Below are 22,423 nucleotides of genomic sequence, written 5' to 3' on the forward strand. Positions count from 1 at the left end.
TGTTTTTCACAAGGGTATTATCCCTGAATCTTACCATAGGAATCTCCATATCAGCCTCATTTTAATCATCAACCTCTACAGAGAGACCTTTAGCTGGTTGGTATCTGATAAATTATTTAAACCCTACTTTCAGGTCCCCTGCTTAATTTTTTTTCTTAAATCCTAGCAATCTTAAAATGTATAGTCTCCTTTTCTAGCTTCATTTTGAGAATGACACTACCATAACGTCCAGTTAAGGGGGTACCTGCAGTAACTATACAGTTCAGGATATGGCCCTCATGCCAATGGCTGCTGATTTAAGCCTACCTTTCAAAAGGAATTTTCTACTTTTGTCACAAGTTCTAAAGAGGTCAAGCTCTATATCTAGATGGTGGTGATGGTGTGGGTTTATTATTGTTGGTTTTTAAGATGATGGCTGTGACAGAATGTCGGGAAGTTGGTATAAATGAGTGCTGAGGATAAATTTTCTAACTTATAGTTGAAACTCAATTTAATTTTCGGAAGTTCAATTAACTTACCTGTTGTTCTCCAAGATAGCAATTCCAAGACCACTATGTTTTCAAGGGACACAAGAATCATTATCTGTGATGACTTTAACATAGAGAAATCTCATTTAGCAGAAGATGAGTATGTCCAAGATTGTGTCCACAAACTATCATAAGGTCATCTCAATCAGCCCCATTGTACAATCTACAGTGTATAGAACACAAATCATTCTTCAGGAAAAAAGAGGAAGAAATCTCTTAGATGATAATAAAGTAGAATCAGTCCTCATAACATAAATCTGAGCTTTAACTCTCCCTCTTCTGAAGATTTCGCTGTAGGTTTTTGTTTTTAGGTTTTTTGGTTTTTTTTAATATCTTTGGGAAGAATCATCAGAGAAAGAGGAAGATGTTCTTGTGTGTGGAATTTTGTGTTTACCCTCCTTGTCTGTAACAGGAAATATTTTAATGCAGTTCTTTCCTGAAAACTTTTCCACCCAACAACCATTTCAGTTATATATTAACTGAAATTTTAGTGAGGAGGTTTTTGTGAACCTACAGATTCCAAGCATTTTCAGTGATATTTGAAAGGAGATGTGCTTTATAAACTCCTTAGCAGGATAACTTTGAAGGGAGGATGAGGTCTTCTTGGAAAAGGCCCTGCCTTTGAGGAGGGGATTCTTAGTATAGAGAGAGAAAGTCTCTGATGCTACAGCCATTCCCTCATTCTTCAGTGCAGTGTGCAGAGCCTGCAAAATGGCTTTGTAGACTATCTGATATTTTCCCCTTATTACTCACCTTTCTTCTCTCCAGATCTGCCATTTTGTGGTCCACTTAAATCATATAGTGATTCATAGATTTTAAGACTTAAAGGAGTATTGTGATAATCTAGTCTGACTTCCTACATGAGACCGACATCAAATCCATAACTCCTGGCTGAGCTAGTGCCCACCTTTTAGAGAATTCAAGTGATAGAGAACCCCTCCACCCCCGATCGCTACATAATTTGTTCCAATGGTTATATACACTCTGTAAAATATTAGCACCTTATTTCAAGTTTGAAATTTGTCTAGCTTCACTTCCAGTCATTTGATCTTGTTATGCTTTTGCTAGATTAAAGAACCCTCTACTGTCAGAAACCTTCTCCCAATGTAGGTACCTACAGACTATGATCAAGTCACCTCTTAACCTCCTCGTTGTCAAGCTAAATATATTGAGTTTTGTTAGTGTCTGAATATAAAGTAGGTTTTCAAACCTTCAGTCATTCTTGTAGCTCTTACTGTATTTGAATTTTCAAATGTAGTGCAACCACTCTTCTGAAAATAGTTTAGGGGGGAGGAAATAAGAATGGTGATTAATCTAATTTAGGGACTGTTTTGAGAATCAACAACATTAATATATTTTAAAATGAAAACATAACTAAATAAGATAGATAGATAGATAGATAGATAGATAGATAGATAGATAGATAGATAGATAAATTTGACACAAAAGTATAAAAATAATTTGGTAAGCAACTAAAGACTCAATAAGCTTAGCTATAATTTAAAAAATGACAATAAAGTTAATATATAGCAACTCACTACCAAGGCTCTTACATTAATTATCTGGTCAGCTTTCAGCAGTTTAACATCCAAATAAGCAATTTTTTCATTACCTTCTGATCACTTAGACCATTTATGCAGGATTGTAGAATCCTTAGTTTTACCTGCAATGAGACTAATACATATAAAATCAGAGCTTTAAAAGTTATATTGAGATCCATTCCAAAATATCAATGTTTACCACAGGTCATAATCCTCGTTTTCCTTACTCCATTAAGCTTTATGGGCCAATTTTCTACGTATTTTTACACTTCTAATTTTTCTAAGCACTCAACACAATATTTATCAAAATAAAACAGAAATCAAACTTTTAAAAGAGTAGCCCCAAGCAACTACTAAAAAACAGAAAGAATATTTCTTACTTTTATTAGAATTTTAGACTGAACTAGAGGCTGAAGGTTCTATAGTGTATTAGTAACGCAGTTTCCTTCAGGAGATAGCTTTTGGAAACTGACCAAGACAAATTTTAACTCCTATTCTATTCAAAGACCATTTGCCAAGCAACCATCTTTTCCCCATACAAAATCCTTTCTTTAACTAATTTCTGCCACAAAGCCTAGAAGAAGAGAATAAAATTAATACATTTGTTTACTAATGAATCATAACCCATTGTGTCACCACATTGTATGATTTATATTACCCAGTCCAAATCTAACCCATTTCTCCCTTTAGTTTGCGCTCACTATCATTTCATTAAAAAGAAAAGGAGTACTTGTGGCACCTTAGAGACTAACAAATTTATTAGAGCATAAGCTTTCGTGAGCTACAGCTCACTTCATCGGATGCATTTGGTGGAAAAAACAGAGGAGAGATTTATATACACACACACACAGAGAACATGAAACAATGGGTTTATCATACACACTGTAAGGAGAGTGATCACTTCAGATAAGCCATCACCAGCAGCAGGGGGAGGGAAGGAGGAAAACCTTTCATGGTGACAAGCAAGGTAGGCTAATTCCAGCAGTTAACAAGAATATCAGAGGAAAAGGGGGGGGTGGGGTGGGAGGGAGAAATACCATGGGGAAATAGTTTTACTTTGTGTAATGACTCATCCATTCCCAGTCCCTATTCAAGCCTAAGTTAATTGTATCCAGTTTGCAAATTAATTCCAATTCAGCAGTCTCTCGTTGGAGTCTGGTTTTGAAGCTTTTTTGTTGAAGTATAGCCATTCTTAGGTCTGTGATCGAGTGATCAGAGAGATTGAAGTGTTCTCCAACTGGTTTTTGAATGTTATAATTCTTGACGTCTGATTTGTGTCCATTCATTCTTTTACATAGAGACTGTCCAGTTTGGCCAATGTACATGGCAGAGGGGCATTGCTGGCACATGATGGCATATATCACATTGGTAGATGCGCAGGTGAACGAGCCTCTGATAGTGTGGCTGATGTGATTAGGCCCTGTGATGGTATCCCCTGAATACATATGTGGACAGAGTTGGCAACGGGCTTTGCTGCAAGGATAGGTTCCTGGGTTAGTGGTTCTGTTGTGTGGTGTGTGGTTGCTGGTGAGTATTTGTTCCAGATTGGGGGGCTGTCTGTAAGCAAGGACTGGCCTGTCTCCCAAGATCTGTGAGAGTGATGGGTCGTCCTTCAGGATAGGTTGTAGATCCTTGATAATGCATTGAAGAGGTTTTAGTTGGGGGCTGAAGGTGATGGCTAGTGGCATTCTGTTATTTTCTTTGTTGGGCCTGTCCTGTAGTAGGTGACTTCTGGGTACTCTTCTGGCTCTGTCAATCTGTTTCTTCACTTCAGCAGGTGGGTATTGTAGTTGTAGGAATGCATGATAGAGATCTTGTAGGTGTTTGTCTCTGTCTGAGGGGTTGGAGCAAATGCGGTTATATCGTAGAGCTCAGCTGGTCCAGGCTGAGGTTGATGATGGGATGGAAATTGTTGAAATCATGGTGGAATTCCTCAAGGGCTTCTTTTCCATGGGTCCAGTTGATGAAGATGTCATCAATGTAGTGCAAATAGAGTAGGAGCATTAGGGGACGAGAGCTGAGGAAGCGTTGTTCTAAGTCAGCCATAAAAATGTTGGCATACTGTGGGGCCATGCGGGTACCCATCGCAGTGCCGCTGATTTGAAGGTATACATTGTCACCAAATGTGAAATAGTTATGGGTCAGGACAAAGTCACAAAGTTCAGCCACCAGGTTAGCCGTGACAGTATCGGGGATACTGTTCCTGACGGCTTGTAGTCCATCTTTGTGTGGAATGTTGGTGTAGAGGGCTTCCACATCCATAGTGGCTAGGATGGTGTTTTTAGGAAGATCACCAATTGACTGTAGTTTCCTCAGGAAGTCAGTGGTGTCTCGAAGATAGCTGGGAGTGCTGGTAACGGAGGGCCTGAGGAGGGAGTCTACATAGCCAGACAATCCTGCTGTCAGGGTGCCACACTAACCCAGGAACCTATCCTTGCAACAAAGCCCGTTGCCAACTCTGTCCACATATCTATTCAGGGGATACCATCATAGGACCTAATCACATCAGACACACTATCAGAGGCTCGTTCACCTGCGCATCTACCAAGGTGATATATGCCATCATGTGCCAGTAATGCCCCTCTGCCATGTACATTGGCCAACCTGGACAGTCTCTACGTAAAAGAATGAATGGACACAAATCAGACGTCAAGAATTATAACATTCAAAAACCAGTTGGAGAACACTTCAATCTCTCTGATCACTCGATCACAGACCTAAGAGTGGCTATACTTCAACAAAAAAGCTTCAAAACCAGACTCCAACGAGAGACTGCTGAATTGGAATTAATTTGCAAACTGGATACAATTAACTTAGGCTTGAATAGAGACTGGGAATGGATGAGTCATTACACAAAGTAAAACTATTTCCCCATGGTATTTCTCCCTCCCACCCCACCCCCCACTGTTCCTCTGATATTCTTGTTAACTGCTGGAATTAGCCTACCTTGCTTGTCACCATGAAAGGTTTTCCTCCTTCCCCCTCCCTGCTGCTGGTGATGACTTATCTTAAGTGATCACTCTCCTTACAGTGTGTATAATAAACCCATTGTTTCATGTTCTCTGTGTGTGTGTGTATATAAATCTCTCCTCTGTTTTTTCCACCAAATGCATCCGATGAAGTGAGCTGTAGCTCACGAAAGCTTATGCTCTAATAAATTTGTTAGTCTCTAAGGTGCCACAAGTACTCCTTTTCTTTTTGCGAATACAGACTAACACGGCTGCTACTCTGAAACCTATCATTTCATTCAAACTCTGGATTGCAAACTCTTTAGAATCACAGACTATCAGGGTTGATAGAATCACAGACACCTCAGGAGGTCATCTAGTCCAACCCTCTGCCCAAAGCAGGACCAATCCCCAATTTTTGCCCCAGATTCTTAAATGGCCCCCCTCAAGGATTGAACTCACAACCCTGGGTTTAGCAGGCCAATGCTCAAACCTCTGAGCTATCCCTCCCTCTCAAGTACTTTAGGGTAGGATCCTTGTCCCTTTTCAAAGGTACCCACACCCCTTTGATTAGCTGTCACATAATTATATTAGATCATTCGTTCAAAAGCATCTAGCGGTCCGGATTTGGCCTGCAGTCTGCCTATTGTCTATTCCTGATATACATCCTCAGTACAGAAAGTAAACTGAAGGATATCAAAGCTACTGAAGCCTTAAAGTTTACTGATGACCAGTTAAATTTCTACAGAAGATAAGCAGTTTGCAACAAACTTGGAGCCTACCACTTGTTTGCATTTGTTTATTCATTTACACCTCATAACAAGCAATCATTCTGATTTGGTAGAGTTTTGTATTCACTGAGTTCAGATATAAAGGACTACTAACTAATTAGGCCCCTAATGGCTACCATAATGGAAATGAAAGAGATGTTTAATATTTGTACAGTTAAGTCATCCTCTACTGAGAAGAGGTGCAAGGAAATCCAACTCATATAAAGGCATAATTTGGTACTTGATTTTTGCAGGATCAGTTGGAACATCTCTCTTTTTTCCCAGGTGAAGAACTATTCCTATAGTACAGAAACTAATGTTATTTCCCAAGTACTGTAATAATCAACAAAAGCTTGTATAATAAAGAGAACAGTAAAGGCAAGTTCTAGGTTCTGAATGTTACCCAAATTAATTAACTAAATGAAAAACAAACTTCCCTCCAAGAACCTGACTAATCATTGAATTCAAATGTTAATAATTATTTTGGGGGAGGAGGGAGTACCATAAGGATAGAAAAACAAGGAATGAGATTAGTTGCTGAAGTCAGGTCAAAACCAGGGTTTAGCCAATAAGTTTTATTTTGAGAGCCCCTCTGGCAGTCAGAAATGAAAAAGTAATATGTTAGCACATATTATATCAATTATATATAATAAAAAACTGCATAATACCAACTAGAATTAGCAATGTTTTGTTTGTTTCAATACAAATTCAGTGAGAACACAGTGTAAGGAGAGAATGTTTTTCTTTAGCCAATTTGATATAGAAACAGTTAAATGTATAAATGTAATGCTATATGCAATGCAAAAAAAAAAAAAAGATATATTCTCAACCATAATGTTGCATTTACTTAAAAGCACATCAGAAAATACAAAGACATGGTTTCCATGAAATATGAAGTCTGATTGATTACAACATTCAAATTAATGCAGTGTGATAATTTGAATAGAAAACTTGAGAAAAGAAAGTATATAATAGCTCCATTTATGTTATTGTGAAGTGATTCAGCTATACAACATTTTTTTATGTAGAGATTCTGATATCCAAAAATCAAAGTCATTAAGTGGAAGGTGGTTGTGTCAAAACTAAAACACACACTCTGATACCCAAGACTATGCCCCAACTAAAAACAAACAAACAAAAAATCATTCTTCTATTGGTTCCTCCCACCCTAGGACAGACAAAGACAGAACTGATTTCTTCTGTTGCTCCACAGCAGATCCTCAGCAGCAACTGCAGTGAACTGTCATTATATGGGTAAATTTAACTCTGGTGCTTCCCTTCCACAGAAGGGGCAGAAAAATTAAACAAAGGTCACATCATTTCTACTTAGCTAATGCTGACTATAGTAGCAAGTGGGAGAATAATTGTCAAACTTAGTCAAATTTTCATATTCACAGTATAGTAGATCCTCAGAGTTATGAGCCCAAGAGTTACAAACTGACTGGTCAACCACACACCTCATCTGGAACTGGAAGTACACAATCAAGCTGCACAGAGACCCAAAAAAAACCCAAACAAAAGGAAATACAGTACAGTACTGTGTAAATGTAAACTACTAAAAAAAGTGAAAAGAGAGTTTAAAAAAAGATTTGACAAGGTAAGGAAACTATTTCTGCGCTTCTTTCATTTAAATTATGAAACTTAAAGGCAGCATTTTCCTTCTGCAGAATAAAGTTTCAAAGCTGTATAAATCAATGTTCAGCTGTAAACTTTTGAAAGAACAGCCATAACGTGTTGTTCAGAGTTGCAATCATTTCCATTCCTGAATTGTTCGTAACTCTCAGGGTGTACTGTAAGTACATTTTATTACTCACCCAAAATAGGAACACTTTGGTCAGTATGTTGGGGTTAAAATCTCTAAAAAACCATAGATTAAATTCAACCATGGAATAAGCTTGCAGTTACTATTTACTTTAATAGGAATTACATCTGCTTAGTCCAGGGTTGAATGTGATCAGGTAGGGTCCAGGACAGGAGGATAATGTTTCTTGCTGAAAATAAAGAATGGATAAATTATAGCAGCTGCTGACCTACCCATTTATAATCTCATTTAATCTCTGGAAACTCTCAACATAAATATCGTATACTATTTTATGTTTCTCCTCATCTTTTGACCTTGCCACTAGCTATTAATAAAAAATTGACTCTAGTCTCCCTAAATCAGACCCATTCTATCATCTTCTGAAACACACAGCTTTCTCAGTCCATGTTCTTTCTCTTCAGAATCCGTATTTGCTAACCCTGTCCCTCACGATACATCTATGGACAGCTCAGCCCTATCTTTTGTTTGCCAACTGGTCAATGTTCAACACTACAAACTCATACATCCTCCCTGACTACCCACATTGCTTTGTAAATTAATGGTTTCTGTGATCTCAGATCCCATTTGTAATTGTCTGGAGAGTGGCAAGTGATCTCCAAGGTATGCAAATAAAATATGTGTCAAATCAACTCTGTCTATAAAAACAGTCTCCAGGGTATAAAAGCTTATTTCTTTTGGAAATTATAACAGAAGGCCCTGGGTAGCAGTTAGCATCCCTTATATTAAGCTGTCCATGCTGCTTAGCACTTGGTCAAAAATCTAAAAAATGGTTACTAACCTTTGAAGTGAGCTGTAGCTCACGAAAGCTTATGCTCAAATAAATTTGTTAGTCTCTAAGGTGCCACAAGTACTCCTTTTCTTTTTACTAACCTTCCATAACTGTTGTTCTTCAAGATGTGTTGCACATGTCTATTCCACTCTAGTTGTGTGTGTGTGTGCCCTGAGTACAGTTGCTGAAATTTTTCCCTCAGTGGTATCAGTTGGGGCAGCTCGAGTGTTCTCTGGTACACCACGCTCATAGCACCAATATAAAGCTCTCAGCTGACCCCACACCTCCTTTCCGGAAATTCCAATGTCAAGGGCGGGAGGTTGGGTCATGATGCAACACATCATGAAGAAAAACAGTTATGGAATGTTAGTTACCATTTTCTTCTTCGAGTGATTGCACATATGCATTCCACTCTAAGTAACTCCCAAGCAGTTGAATAGGTGGAGGGATTGGAGTTCATGGTCACACAGATTGCAGGACAGCACAATCAAATTTCCAATCATCTCTGGACTGCTGAGTGATGGCATAGCGGGAGGAGAACATGTGCACCGATGACCAGGTCACTGCTTTACAAATATCCTGAATCTGCGCTAGCATTTGCGCTAGGTATGCTGCTGAAGAATTTTTCAAGTTTGTGGAATGAGCAGTCAGGATAGTCGGAGGCAGAACACCCACTTGACTGTAACAAGTACAAATGAATGAAGTGATCCAGAACAAAATTGTCTGTGAAGAGACTGGGAGACTATTCATCCTGCCTGCTACCACTATGAACAAGTTGGATGGACTTTCTGAATGGTTTAGTCTTTTCTGTGTAGAAAGCTAGGGCTCATCTAATGCCCAGTGAGTGAAGGCACTGCTTCTTCCTATTTGCATGCGGCTTCGGGTAAAAGACAGGAAGATAGATTGCTTGATTGCTATGAAATTGCAAAACCACTTTCGGGAGGAAACTGGGGTGAGGATGTAACTGCACATTATTTTTAAAGGTCTGTAGAGAGGCTCTAGATGTGAGGGCATGGAGCTCCAAGACTCTTCTGGCCAAAGTGATGGCCACACAGGCCTTGGCTATGGGTACACTACAGAGTTTTGTCAACGCAAGTTATGTTGATGTACAGCCACCACGATAATTAAATGGCTGTTGCATATCCACACTATGCTCCTTGTGTCAGTGGAGCGCATCCACAACAGCAGCTCTTGCATTGACAGAGAGCAGTGCACTGTGGATAGCTATCTTACTGTGCAACTGGACACAGGGTGTTTTGGGAAGGGTTTGCAATGCCTCATGGGGCAGGTACAGTGTCACATGATGAGGGTTTTTCAATCCCATCATTCCATGGGCATCCTACTAGATTGCCAGCTGCTTTTCACGTGCCCTGGTAACCTGCAAACCAGCCATCCCTGTCAGAAAGCATAGTTCCTGCACTGCTGTTCAGTATTGTGCTGTGCATTATGAACACAAGGCTATAAAAGGAGTCCAATGGGGGGTTATTCGGTTGGGGGATGCCTTGATGGAGCATATTAACAATGAGCCACAATAATGTGTGTTGCTGTAGTTTGCTGAGCCTGGAATTGTTTGTTTGCACTGTGCTATGAACCTTGTAATGTTTGCTGTGTGCACCCAAAAAGTAACACATTTGAAACCACTTTTAAAAGTAGCACTCGGTAATATGCCCAAACTGACATGGCTGAACACTAAAACAAAAAGCCCACAGAACTGTGTTCATGTGTCTGGGGGGGGGGATTAGAGGGGGGAGAGGGACGAGTGCGTGACAGAGTGTCTGGGGGGGGAGGGACGAGTGCATGACAGGGAGCGTGTGTGTGTGTGTGTGTGTGTGTGAGAGAGAGTGTTGGGGAAGTGTGTGTTGGGGGAGAGTGAGTGTGTTGACACACTGTCTCTTTAAGTCCAGAGCAACTCTGGAAGCAACCAATCCTGAGGCAGAAGCTGGTCTACAGACAGCTGGTGTCCCCCTGTTTCCCCACCCCAGCTCAGTGGAGACCAGTACACCAGCAGGGGAAAGGGGACACCCCGACATCAGCCCCTGCCTCACTCCCTGGCTCTGCATAGAAAAGCAGTCACTCTCCGCCCCAGCAGCACTTCGTCCTGCCTGCTTGCTGCTGCAGTCCTAGTGCTGGGGAGAACAGGATTCCATATTAATGTTTTGATTCCGTGATTCCCTCCGAGTTCTCCCACAGCCTCTTTTTCCCCACAGACCAAGAGATCCATCCCCTCCACTGTAGTCCAGGCAGGAGTGCGTTTGCTGCCAAGAACCGCCATGCTCAGCTGGTTACTAGCTATGTGAGTTCTCCACGCTGAGCAGTTTCAAAATTTGAAAGGGGAGCTTTGAGAGGAGAGGGGCACATGCCTGTGTAGTTGGATGCAAAGCAGCAGAGTTCAAAACAGTGAGCAGAGCGGTCATGGTGGGCATTTTGGGATACCTCCTGCAGACCAGTTACGGTGTAACAAATGCAGCGTTTACACTGATGCTTTGTCAATCTAACTTTGCCACAAAAAGCTCATGCCTCTCATCAAGTCAGCAAAGCAGGAGAGTTTTGTCGATGGAAGGAGCATCGTAGTGTGTACACTCTACTGTTTTGTTGAGAAAAGCTGCCTTTTGCCGACAAAACTGTGTAATGTAGACATGGCCTAAGCCTAAACAGCTTTTCAGGAGAGGTACATTAAGAAGCACATTGCCGATGGTTTAAATGGATGACCCATGAGCTTTAATAAGGTACCAGGGAGGAAAAGGCTCTCTTACTTGAGGGTAAAGCCTTTCTAGGCCCTTCAGGAATCGGACAGAAATGTTGTGTGGAAACAAGGACTGGTTATCAAACCAGGCACGGAAGGCTGACATTGCTGCAAGGCGAACCTTGATAGAAGAGATAGCTGAGCCTTGCAGCTTCAGGTGTAATAGATACTTGAGAATTTCTTGCAAGGATGACCGTGTGGGCAAGACCCCACGTTGGGATGCCCAGACAGAACACCACTTCCATTTTGAAAGGTAAGTAGCACTGGTGGAGCTTCCTATTACCTAGTATGACCTGACGAACCTGCTCCAAGCAAGCCTGCTCTCTGGGATTTAGTCATGGAGCTTCCATGCTGTTAGGGAATGGAGCTCAGGTTCACATGGAGCAACCAACAGTGACCCTTAGAGATCAGGTCTGGGTGTAATGGAAGTGGGATTGGGGTCACTACTGAGAAGCCTAGCAGAGTGGCAAACCAGTGTTGACAGGGCCATGCTAGGGCTATCAGAATGACCCAGTCTCAGTCCCGCTTGATCTTTAACAGTACTCCGTGCAAGAGCGGGATGGGAGGGAAAGTATAGTAAAGGTGTTTTGTCCATGGTAGCAGAAAGGCATCCATGATAGACCCCAGACTGTGGCCATGTAGGGAGTAGAATTGATGTTGCTTGCCATTGTACTGAATTGCAAATTGGTCTATCTGGGGAATCCGCCACTGCTTAAAAACACCCCTCACCACATCTGGGCAAAGGGACCACACCTGGTGACTGGAGAAAGTCCTGCTGAGGCGATCTGCCAGCTCATTTTGCACTTGCGACTAGAGCCATTGTTGAGTGAGGGCATATAAAAGGAACGCCTGCACAAACAGTGAGAGGATTCAACCACCAATTGAGGGAGACAAGGATCCTATGGAGATACTGTGAGCGTAGTGTCCAGATGGTGGCGGTTTGGGGAGCACACTGTGGCCAGCCATGTCTGGAGGGGCCTGAGGTGTAACCTGGCATGTTGTACCACGTAAGTGCATGAAGCCATGTGCCCTAAAAGCCTCATTCAATTTTGGGCTGTTGTGATGGGATGACTTTTGAGGTGTCTTATCAGGAATGCGATTGCCTGGAAATGTCCCTCTGGGAGGTAGGTCCTGGCCTGAGTAGAGTCGAACATAACTCCAATAAACTCTATCCTTTGCACCAGAGTGAGGGTAGATTTCTCCCCATTTATAAGAAGGACTAGGGCCTTGAACGGTGACTGGATGAGTTGAATGCTGGATGCTACCTGAGCCCTGGACCAGCCCTTGATTACCCAGTCATCTAGATAAAGGTAGACCTGCACTCTTAACATCCTCAGGAAGACTGCCACTACCGCCATACATTTTGTAAATACCAGTGGAGCTGCACACAGGCCAAACAGGAGGATGATGAATTGGTAATGCGAGTGGTTCACTACAGATCTGAGGAACCTTCTATGATCTTGGTACATCTATATATGAAAAAATGTGTCTTAAATCGAGGGTAGTGTACCAGTCCTCAGGATCCAGGGAGGGGATAATGGATGCCAGGGTGCCCATGTGGAACTTTATTTTCTTGAGATAGCTGTTAAGTTTGCATAGATCTAGAATTAGTGAGAGACCTCCCTTGGCTTTTCGGATTGGAAATAATGGGAGTAGAGCCTTATGGAATTCTATGGAACCTCTTCCACAACTCCCACCCAATGGAGAGACTGAACCTCTTGGACCAAAAATTCTTCATGAGACGGGTCCCTGGAGAAGGACGGGGACAGAGGGGAGGAAGGAGGAGTGGAAATAAACTGGAGGGTATATCCCACTTCCACCATGCTCAATACCTAACGGTCCATGGTGATACAAGACCCTGCACTGAGGGTTTGTAAACAAAGGAGAAACAGAGCCTGGCATCATGGGAACTGGTACAGAGTCCTCGCATGTCCCATCAAAATGTCTGTTTAGAACCCCCTGGATGTATGGGTGGGGCAGGCTTTGACGTTGAGGTAGAAGGGGTGCTGGCCTATATCTAAAATCCCTGCTTCCTTTCTCTGTCGATCCTGCTGGACAGAATATCAAACAAGGTGTTGGGGCCTGCTGTGCTTCCTTGAAGTTGCTGTTGTGTACAAACCAAGTGTACTAACCAAGGGGACTTAAGGGTCTCCCTGGAGTCTTTTAACCCATGAAGTTTTACATCAGTCTGGTCTGAAAAACTCTCTCAAAAGGTAGGTGCCGAAAGATTTGCTGGACCTCCTGCAGGAGACCTGAGGACTGAAGCCATGAACTCCTGCACATAGCCACTGCCAAAGCCATGGACCTGGCCACCAAGTCAGATGCATCCAAAGCAGCTTGCAAGAATGCCCTCGCTACTGATTTTCCCTCATCCACCAATGAAGAGAACTCTTGTCTGGCCTCTTGTGGGGGCAAGTCCTTGAACTTCTGCATGGAGTCCCACATGTTGAAATCATATCTGCCCAGCAGCGCTGCTCGTTTGTAATCCTGAGTTGTAACCCCCTCGTAGAATAAACTTTTCTACTAAATAAATCCAATTTTTTGGAGTCCTTTGCTTTTGGGGGTTTCACTCTGATGACCTGTAGTTCTCTTTCACTGGCAGCAGATACTACCAGGGCTCCCGGGTGTACAAGAACTCATAACTCTAGGCAGAAACAAAGTACTTTCGCTCACCCCTTTTTGAAATGGGAGGGATGCAGGAGTCTGCCTCAAGGCTTTAACAGGGTCCATAATGGCCTCATTGAGAGTCAGGGTCACCCTTGAAGTGCCCGCAACAGCTAAAATGTCAACTAAGCTGTGGGAGGATTCTTTCGTTACCTCCACCTGTACGCCCAGATTTAAGGCCACCCTTTTCAACAACTCTTGGTGAGCCTTATAGTCATCTGGGGGTATGTGACAGCCTGCTTCTGAAACAGCCTCATCAGGGGAGGAAGAGGTGGACAGCACCGGTTGTGGACACACTTCCTTTCTTTCGACCTGGCAGGATCCCATTGAGCTGTCTCCTGTAATTCTGTGCCAGGTTTAGTACATGAGTCCGGCCCAGTTGCAGTTGGATGGAATGGTGATGCCCTTCGTTCTGAGGCCACCGAATAGGAGCACCTAGAGTAAGCTCCGGAAACTGGGGGGAAACCCCATGAGTTCAAAAACAGCCACTGGACCAGCATAGGTCTCCAATGGATGACCTGACCATGCACTCAATGGTATCTCTGTGCCAGGTACATGGCAGGGTAGGAGTGTCTGGGGGAGCAGCAGGGATGACTCCTCGTACAAGAGGAGTAAGACTAGACCTCCGACTCAGAAGACAATGACTCTATCCAGTGACCATGGAGGTACAGATTCCACCAGTGCCAGAGACTGGGTGCCGTGGTGAAGACAGTACAGAAGGGCCTGGGACTGAACAATGACCAGAACCAATGGGTTCCTTCCTGATCACCGGCACTGATTCAGCTGACTTTTGTACTGCCAGTCATACCGGAACCAACAGTGATAGAAGGTCTCTGGCAGCAACAAATGCCTCTGGCATGGTTGGCACTGAGATAGTGTAGGTACCACACTATATCGTAAATGTAGACTCATCTGGTACCAGACTCGATGGTGCCTGAATGGATGCCTGAGTCAACAATGCGGAGTTCTGCAATACTGAGACAGAGGAGTGCCCTGACTTAAGTTGCAGTCTACTCTGATCCTCATGCCTGGCTGTCTTCAGTGCTGGAGATCGTCCCCTCTTGACTAGCTGTTTTTTGTGCCTTTTCCTAGGCACTGTGGAGGGTGAATGGTGCTGGGACTCTAATACAGTAGGAACAGCATTCCTTACCAATGCCGAGGCATTCTGTGCAGTCAGATTGGCCTGGCTCAGATGGAGGTCTCAATGCCACCTCCATGAGCAAAAAAACTCAGCCTGATCTCCCGGTCCTTCTTTGTGCAAGGCTTAAAGTCTCTGAAGATCTATCTGGCAGCAGTCCTCCTTGTGAGATTCTCCCTGGCACTTCAGGCAGATTGAGTGCAGATCACTCAGCCTTGCTGCAGGAAGAACAGGCTTGAAGCCTGATGACCAAGGCATGCCTTGGCACCAGGTAATGAACAAAAACTCCATTAACTCAGTAAGTTACAAACTTATACTAAAACTGACTAAAACTATTTAGAAATAACTGACTATGTACAAATACACAAAAGACAAGACCACAGAGAGCTTGCCAAAGCAAGGATAACAGTTCCACCAACTGTCACAGGCGATAAGAAGGAACTGACGGTGTGCAGGATCAGCTGGGTGCTTTATGCCAGCGCTATAAGCGCGCGACACCAGAAGGCATTTGAGCTGCTGTGGTGGGTACCACTGAGGGAAAATTTTCTGATGACTGTGTTCAGGGTCTGCACACACTTAGGGTGGAATGCACATGTGCAATCACTGAAAGAAGAACTATAAAGATTAAAATGAAGAGATTAATTTATCCTATTGTAAAAATTCCACATATATTTAAGTAAAATCAGTTGCTATTGAAATCTATCACCATGGCAGCTAAAATGGCTAGATAGGATGCAACACATAATCAAAGACAACTTTCAGAGGAAGGAAATTATTTGGGGAGGTTTGTGGTGAAGAACCTGTATCTGAGCAGCCCCATCAGACAACCTAGGATCCAGTAAAAATGGAAAGGGTATGTGAATACAAAATACTCAAAATGTTGTAGGGTTTTATGTGTTTGTCTGGACTTTGGGTGGTGGGTTATTTTCTTTGCTTGGTTGGGATTTTTTGCATCAGTTTTTCAATTAAATTTAAAGTGAAACAAAAACAAAACCTTTCTACCTTGCTCATTCAGTTTTAGAGTATGCTGGGTCAAGACAAGAATCATATCTTCATCTGTGACTAGATCCATTGGAACTAAGACTTAAAGCTAGGTGTTGGCAGTGTATTGATGGCCCTGGAGCCTATAACACTTAACTAATTGTCCAAAAAGTCTCATATAAATGTTGAAAAGGGATGAAGACAGGATCGATTCTTGTGCAATTCTAAAAGTGAAGACTCTTGGGAGGAAGAGGAGTTGCCCATCACAACTCTCTGACATCTATATAAGAAAAACAGAGAATGTAGTTTATCTTTAGTAGCTCGGGAATTGAACGCAAGTCTATGGCACTCATTATTTGATTATACAATAAACTGCAGATATACCCAACATACTATCAGGACTGAAATTTTACCTCTCTCTGTTGCCACAGGGAGGGCATCCATGTAACAGAATAGCCTCAGTGCCTTTTCCTCATCTGAAGCATCACTGTAAAGTCTCTAGTATGCGGACACTGACTAAAATGATGTACTTCTCAGAAGCCTCAACTAAGAAAAGTAAACAGAGGAAGGCAGCAGAAATGTGGAATTTCCACTGTTATTTTGTCATAAACCTTAAACCTTATTTTGAAGCAGTTTTTCTATTAAGTTTATTCCTTTTAAAACAGTACTATATTAAAGAACTAGGTTGGAAAGAGAAATAAAGCCCATCATTTATTATTTTCATTTTCACTTCTGTTTTCTCCATTTCAACAAATTGAAAGCGGTTCACAAAAATGTCAGTTGTAAAAACAAAAATCAAACAACATTCTTTTTACATAATTATTTCTTTTTTTAAAATACTGATTTCAATTCAAGCTGAATTTTTAATGGTCAAGCTATAAACTTATTAATGACAGTGCTGAAATGTGGGCATTGCTATAGAAAATCCTGTCTAAAGCAGAAAAGCACAAGTGACAATCCCAAGAAACACACAAAGACAACTAGAGTATTTTAAAATAATTCTTCAGAACTCTAACAGACCTAATATGTTGGTATCAAAAGGAAAAAAAAGTAGGGCCTTTTCAAGGGTTTATATCTATTCAAAGTAGAAATCAAGACATTTTGTTAAATCCACTTTGTGAAGTATGGCCTCTCCAATACTAGAAGGAAAGATAGGAAAGCCCACTGATGAAATGATTCACGAAAGCTTATGCTCTAATAAATTTGTTAGTCTCTAAGGTGCCACCGGTACTCCTTTTCTTTTTGCGAATACAGACTAACACGGCTGCTACTCTGAAACCTGTGATTGACTGATGCAACACTCAGACACAACCTTTAAAAAAAAAAAAAAGCCAACCTCTAAGTACACATACCATCTGATCTTTATCAGACCTAATGAAGGGTAAATCACTAACTACTCCTACTAGATAAGTTTGTGTTAGGACAATTTCTTAAACAGAAGTTCTGATGGCCCTCATGATTTCAAAAAGCTCTCTGTGCTCTAACAAGGACAGAGTTCATAATCCATAACGGAGGAAAATGTTCTTTAATTATTTTTTCCTTTAATACATAACACTTATAGATCCATAAATCTAAACAAAAACCTCACTAAATTAGAGGTTTCAGAGTAGCAGCCGTGTTAGTCTGTATTCGCAAAAAGAAAAGGAGTACTTGTGGCACCTTAGAGACTAACAAATTTATTAGAGCATAAGCTTTCGTGAGCTACAGCTCACTTCATCGGATGCATCCGATGAAGTGAGCTGTAGCTCACGAAAGCTTATGCTCTAATAAATTTGTTAGTCTCTAAGGTGCCACAAGTACTCCTTTTCTTTTTACTAAATTAGAGTTAAGGTTACTAAAGTAATTCACACAGCTCTAATGAAAAATGTATACCTAACATTAAAGAGACCAGAATGACCGGTTTACACTGTTACCTAATTTCTGTCATCCTTACAGTGCTTATATCCAGTTAACTTCAGTCTTGATGTGAAAAATCACCTTAGACATTCACAAAGAAGGTGTCTTGACTTTGACTCACAACTCATATTTAAGAATACTTCAACACAAATAAGTCTTAATTATGTAATTAGAAGGGTATAGAGAGTTTGTAAGCACATTACACATCATCTACATTGCCAGGCCTAGAAATTCACATAGAAAACCTTGTGTACCTGGTATATACATTATAATATACCTATGTTTTCCCCAGTGTCAAGCTAGGTGTGCAGGAAGGGCATTCCACTGTTACTCACCTCTTAGTGTGCACAACAGAGCTCCTCTCCTTCCAGCCTTAAGGAGGAATATGGCTCTCCTCCTGGCACTTACTCAGGTTTGCAAGAGTGTGAAGGTTCCCTACTTCATTCCTTTGGAAGTGTGCACATGAGTTTATGTTTCCAACCTAATGAGATAATTAGCAGTGTAGTTAGCAGCTCCACTTTTTATTCCTCTCTCAGAAGAAAAGACATTTGAAATTTTAGATGCCAGAGTTTTAACATCTAAAATGTTAGATGAAGGTATCTGAAAAACAAGTTAGTATTCTTTGGCTTTTATGGTACTATTAAAAACAGTTTTGAAGAAAAACGGTAATAAAATTATTTTAAAAAGTTGCAGAGTAGCAGCCGTGTTAGTCTGTATTCGCAAAAAGAAAAGGAGTACTTGTGGCACCTTAGAGACTAACAAATTTATTAGAGCATAAGCTTTCGTGAGCTACAGCTCACTTCATCGGATGCAATTTGGTGGAAAAAACAGAGGAGAGATTTATATACACACACAGAGAACATGAAACAATGCGTTTATCATACACACTGTAAGGAGAGTGATCACTTAAGATGAACCATCACCAGCAGCGGGGGGGGGAAAGGAGGAAAACCTTTCATGGTGACAAGCAAGGTAGGCTGTTTCCAGCAGTTAACAAGAATATCTGAGGAACGGTGGGGGGTGGGGTGGGGTGGGGTGAGGGGGAGAAATAACATGGGGAAAGAAATATAACATTCAAAAACCAGTTGGAGAACACTTCAATCTCTCTGGTCACTCGATTACAGACCTAAGAGTGGCTATACTTCAACAAAAAAGCTTCAAAAACAGACTCCAACGAGAGACTGCTGAATTGGAATTAATTTGCAAACTGGATACAATTAACTTAGGCTTGAATAGAGACTGGGAATGGATGAGTCATTACACAAAGTAAAACTATTTCCCCATGTTACAGTGTGTATGATAAACCCATTGTTTCATGTTCTCTGTGTGTGTATATCAATCTCCCCTCTGTTTTTTCCACCAAATGCATCCGATGAAGTGAGCTGTAGCTCACGAAAGCTTATGCTCAAATAAATTTGTTAGTCTCTAAGACTCTAAGGTGCCACAAGTACTCCTTTTCTTTTTAAAAAGTTTGTCAAACTAAATCTACTCCCATAAATTTCAACATTTAAAAAGAAGGCATTAGAGGGTTATGAAAAAATGTTAGACACCAGCCATAAATGTTTTAAAAGTAACTTTTAATTAAGTTTAATTAATTAATTAATTTAAGTAATTTTAGCTTTCTGGTGTTCTTAAATTGCTGAATATATTTCCTTGCAAATTTCCAAAATATTAAATTTCTCCCTAACAGTGGGGTAACTTGGCTATGATCATTGGTTGTTTTTATGCCTAACAAAGTGGAGCTTTAAGTCCTTTTTAACTAAAAAACTGAATGTAACCTTAAAAATGTAATTACTACTAACACATAGTGTTAGATATAAAAACTAAAAAAATGTTGGTGTTAATATGTTTAATTAGATATTTTAATAATGTATTTTTGAAGTAATTGTAAGTAAATCACCGGCTTCAATAGAATTTCATATGGAGTATATGAACTATGACCCCTGGACTCCATCTTTGTAAGCAAACTTCTTTACAACTTAGACAATGGAGGCTCTGGCTCAAACCGGACTGAATCAGCTTTTCCCGCCAGAGCTAACCCCCAACATTCTATTCCCTCAAAACTTTTCCCGCCTTAGAGAATATATAAGATCTTGCTCAGCGCCTGCGCGGTGCTGCCCATTTCAGCGGCAGCGTGTGCACGGTCGGGTCTGCCCAACTCTCCAAAGCTAGAGAGACGAGTACCATCTATCCCGCAGCAAGGTTGAGAAAGGAGCGGCCTGTCATCACTATTCCCGCTACAGTGAACCGAATCCATTTTACCTGTGCTTTCCTGGTGTCCATCATCCCAGAGAATCTCCCTGCCTGTGACAAAATCCAGCAGTCATTGGGACTCCCCAGCGGACCTCCTCAAAGGCTTCCAATTAGCCGGAGAGTAGAAGGTCCTGGGCCTTGCATCCGTGCATAGTGTCCACTGCATCTAAATCGTAGGAAAGGTTTCTATATCGAGGTTTCATTCATTGTTTTTCTGAATGCCAAGGGAGGTTTTGTGGGTCTGAGCTTCAAGCTCCTACAGCCAGTCACGGAATCACTGTACAGTTAAGTTTGTGTTTCTTTCTCCCCCCCACCCCCGCTGCCATTTTCCCATTTACCTTGACTCTTAATCAATCACTTACCTTTGTTTGCACCATATTACCTTGTCTTTTCTTCATTTTTATGACATCATACAGGGAGTAGGGATACCCTTATTGTAAGCTAAATGCATCGGCGACAGATACAGAAGGGAGTCAAGTCTGTCCTTCTGAGAAAAGGGTCTTTCCTTTTATCTCCCCTCTACCATTTCTAAATTTTCCTTTCTGAAGCGTTGCTTTATTCCCCTTGAGGTAACAATAGTAAGCAACAAATACAGATCTATTTTTAGAAGAATGATATACTAACATACCTTTAATAAGTTGCTAAATACTAAAAAATCTTGTGTAAGAAAATAAACTAAACCTCAAGTGTCTTTTTAATTCCCTTTCGACTGAACAATTTGGGACCAACATCCACTCATTCTCAAAACTAATGCATGTCTGAACTAAAAAAGTGTATTGGTTCGTGTGAGCAATTAATGTAGATTACAAAAACTATTCATGGGACTCTTAAGCAATATCAAGAACTTCTGTACAAGAGACTTCTAAAAAAGGTTCATGCATCAATCCTTAGTCCACACAGCCTTTGCTTTAGTAATAATTTGTTTTATGTTGTAATAACATATACTTTTTGGTACATTACTACGTGATCCAATATATATATATTGTCAAATCATAAATTAGGGTGTAAACTGTTTCTTTAAAATAGGGAATGAAGTCAAGCTTAGTACCTCATACATAACACAAATTCTAACTATGCTCCTTTGTGTAGACTCACCAAAGGAGACTTGCCTCAGAGAAAGCCAGGTTCTGGTTTTCTCTGCTCATTGTGCTCCACGTAAAGTAAATGACCATCTATCCAAATATAATTTTATTAATAATAAAGATAATTTTATAAAGATAAATCAGGTTTTCTCACTTTCCATTTTGTTAATGGAGAACTTCACCACTGCCCACCACCCAAAACAACCATTTGCAATGTTTTTCTCTTGCCACATAACCTCAGAGGGTATGTCTACACTGCAGCTCGGAGCAAATCTCTCAGCTCAGGCAGACATACATGCTAGTGGGGGCTTAGCACACTAAATATAGCTCTGTTGACATTGTGGCACCTACAGAGGCTCAGACTAGCCCATTGATCCAAGTTCAAGTGGCTAGGGTAGGCTTGAACTTGGGTGGCTGTTCTGAGCCTCTACCAGTGCTGCAACATTCACACTGCTATTTTTAGCTCACTTACTTGAGTTCTTCTAGCATAACTCTGTCTACCCAAGCTTAGAGGCTCAGTCTCAGCTGCAGCATAAACATACCCAGACCAAGGCATATACCAAGAAATCATCGTATTTGGATCTGGCTGGTAATTGCATGGAAAGCCATAAAAAAAATTTGCATGCCCTGCAATAAGTGTGTGATTAATGACTGGATTAGTGTTCCAGCATATAACAGACTGCAGCATAAATGAGTAACATTCATTTGATCTTTAGGTTGCAGAATAATTAATAACGGCGACTGTACAAGCTATCCTGAAGGACGATCCCTCACTCTCACAGACCTTGGGAGACAGGCCAGTCCTCACTTACAAACAGCCCCACAACCTGAAGCAAATAACCACCAGCAATCATCCACCACACAACAAAAACACCAACCCAGGAACCAAACCCTGCAACAAACCCCAGCACCAACTCTGTCCACATATCTATTCAAGGGACACCATCATTGGACCTAACCACATCAGCCACGCCACCAGGCGCTCGTTCACCTGCACATCTACCAATGTGATATATGCCATCATGTGCCAGCAATGACACTCTGCCATGTACATTGGCCAAACTGGACAGTCTCTATGCAAAAGAATAAATGGACACCAATCTGACATCAGGAATTATAACATTCAAAAACCAGTAGGAGAACACTTCAATCTCCCTGGTCACTCAATAACAGACCTAAAAGTGGCAATTCTTCAACAAAAAAACTTCAGAAACAGACTCCACCTTGAAACTGCAGAATTGTAATTAATTTGCAAACTGGACATCATCAAATTAGGCCTGAATAAAGAC

The 22,423-nt window shown here is 41.3% G+C and overlaps 1 long non-coding RNA gene across 2 annotated transcripts; it reads right to left on the minus strand.

Annotated features, from left to right (window-relative positions):
• Window positions 1-830: 830 nt before the first annotated feature.
• On the minus strand, window positions 831-21,978 carry LOC119852305. Of its 2 annotated transcripts, XR_006278759.1 has the most exons (4): window positions 20,415-21,978; window positions 20,062-20,218; window positions 18,135-18,280; window positions 831-2,190 (listed from the first exon to the last, which is right to left on the minus strand). It is a non-coding gene; the product is annotated as an uncharacterized LOC119852305 (long non-coding RNA). The 2 variants fall into 2 exon arrangements; XR_006278758.1 differs by lacking the exon at window positions 20,415-21,978 and having other exon boundaries at window positions 20,062-20,407.
• Window positions 21,979-22,423: the final 445 nt, after the last annotated feature.

Source organism: Dermochelys coriacea, chromosome 2 (genome assembly GCF_009764565.3).
Source record: "Dermochelys coriacea isolate rDerCor1 chromosome 2, rDerCor1.pri.v4, whole genome shotgun sequence".
Classification (NCBI taxonomy): Eukaryota; Metazoa; Chordata; order Testudines; family Dermochelyidae; genus Dermochelys; species Dermochelys coriacea.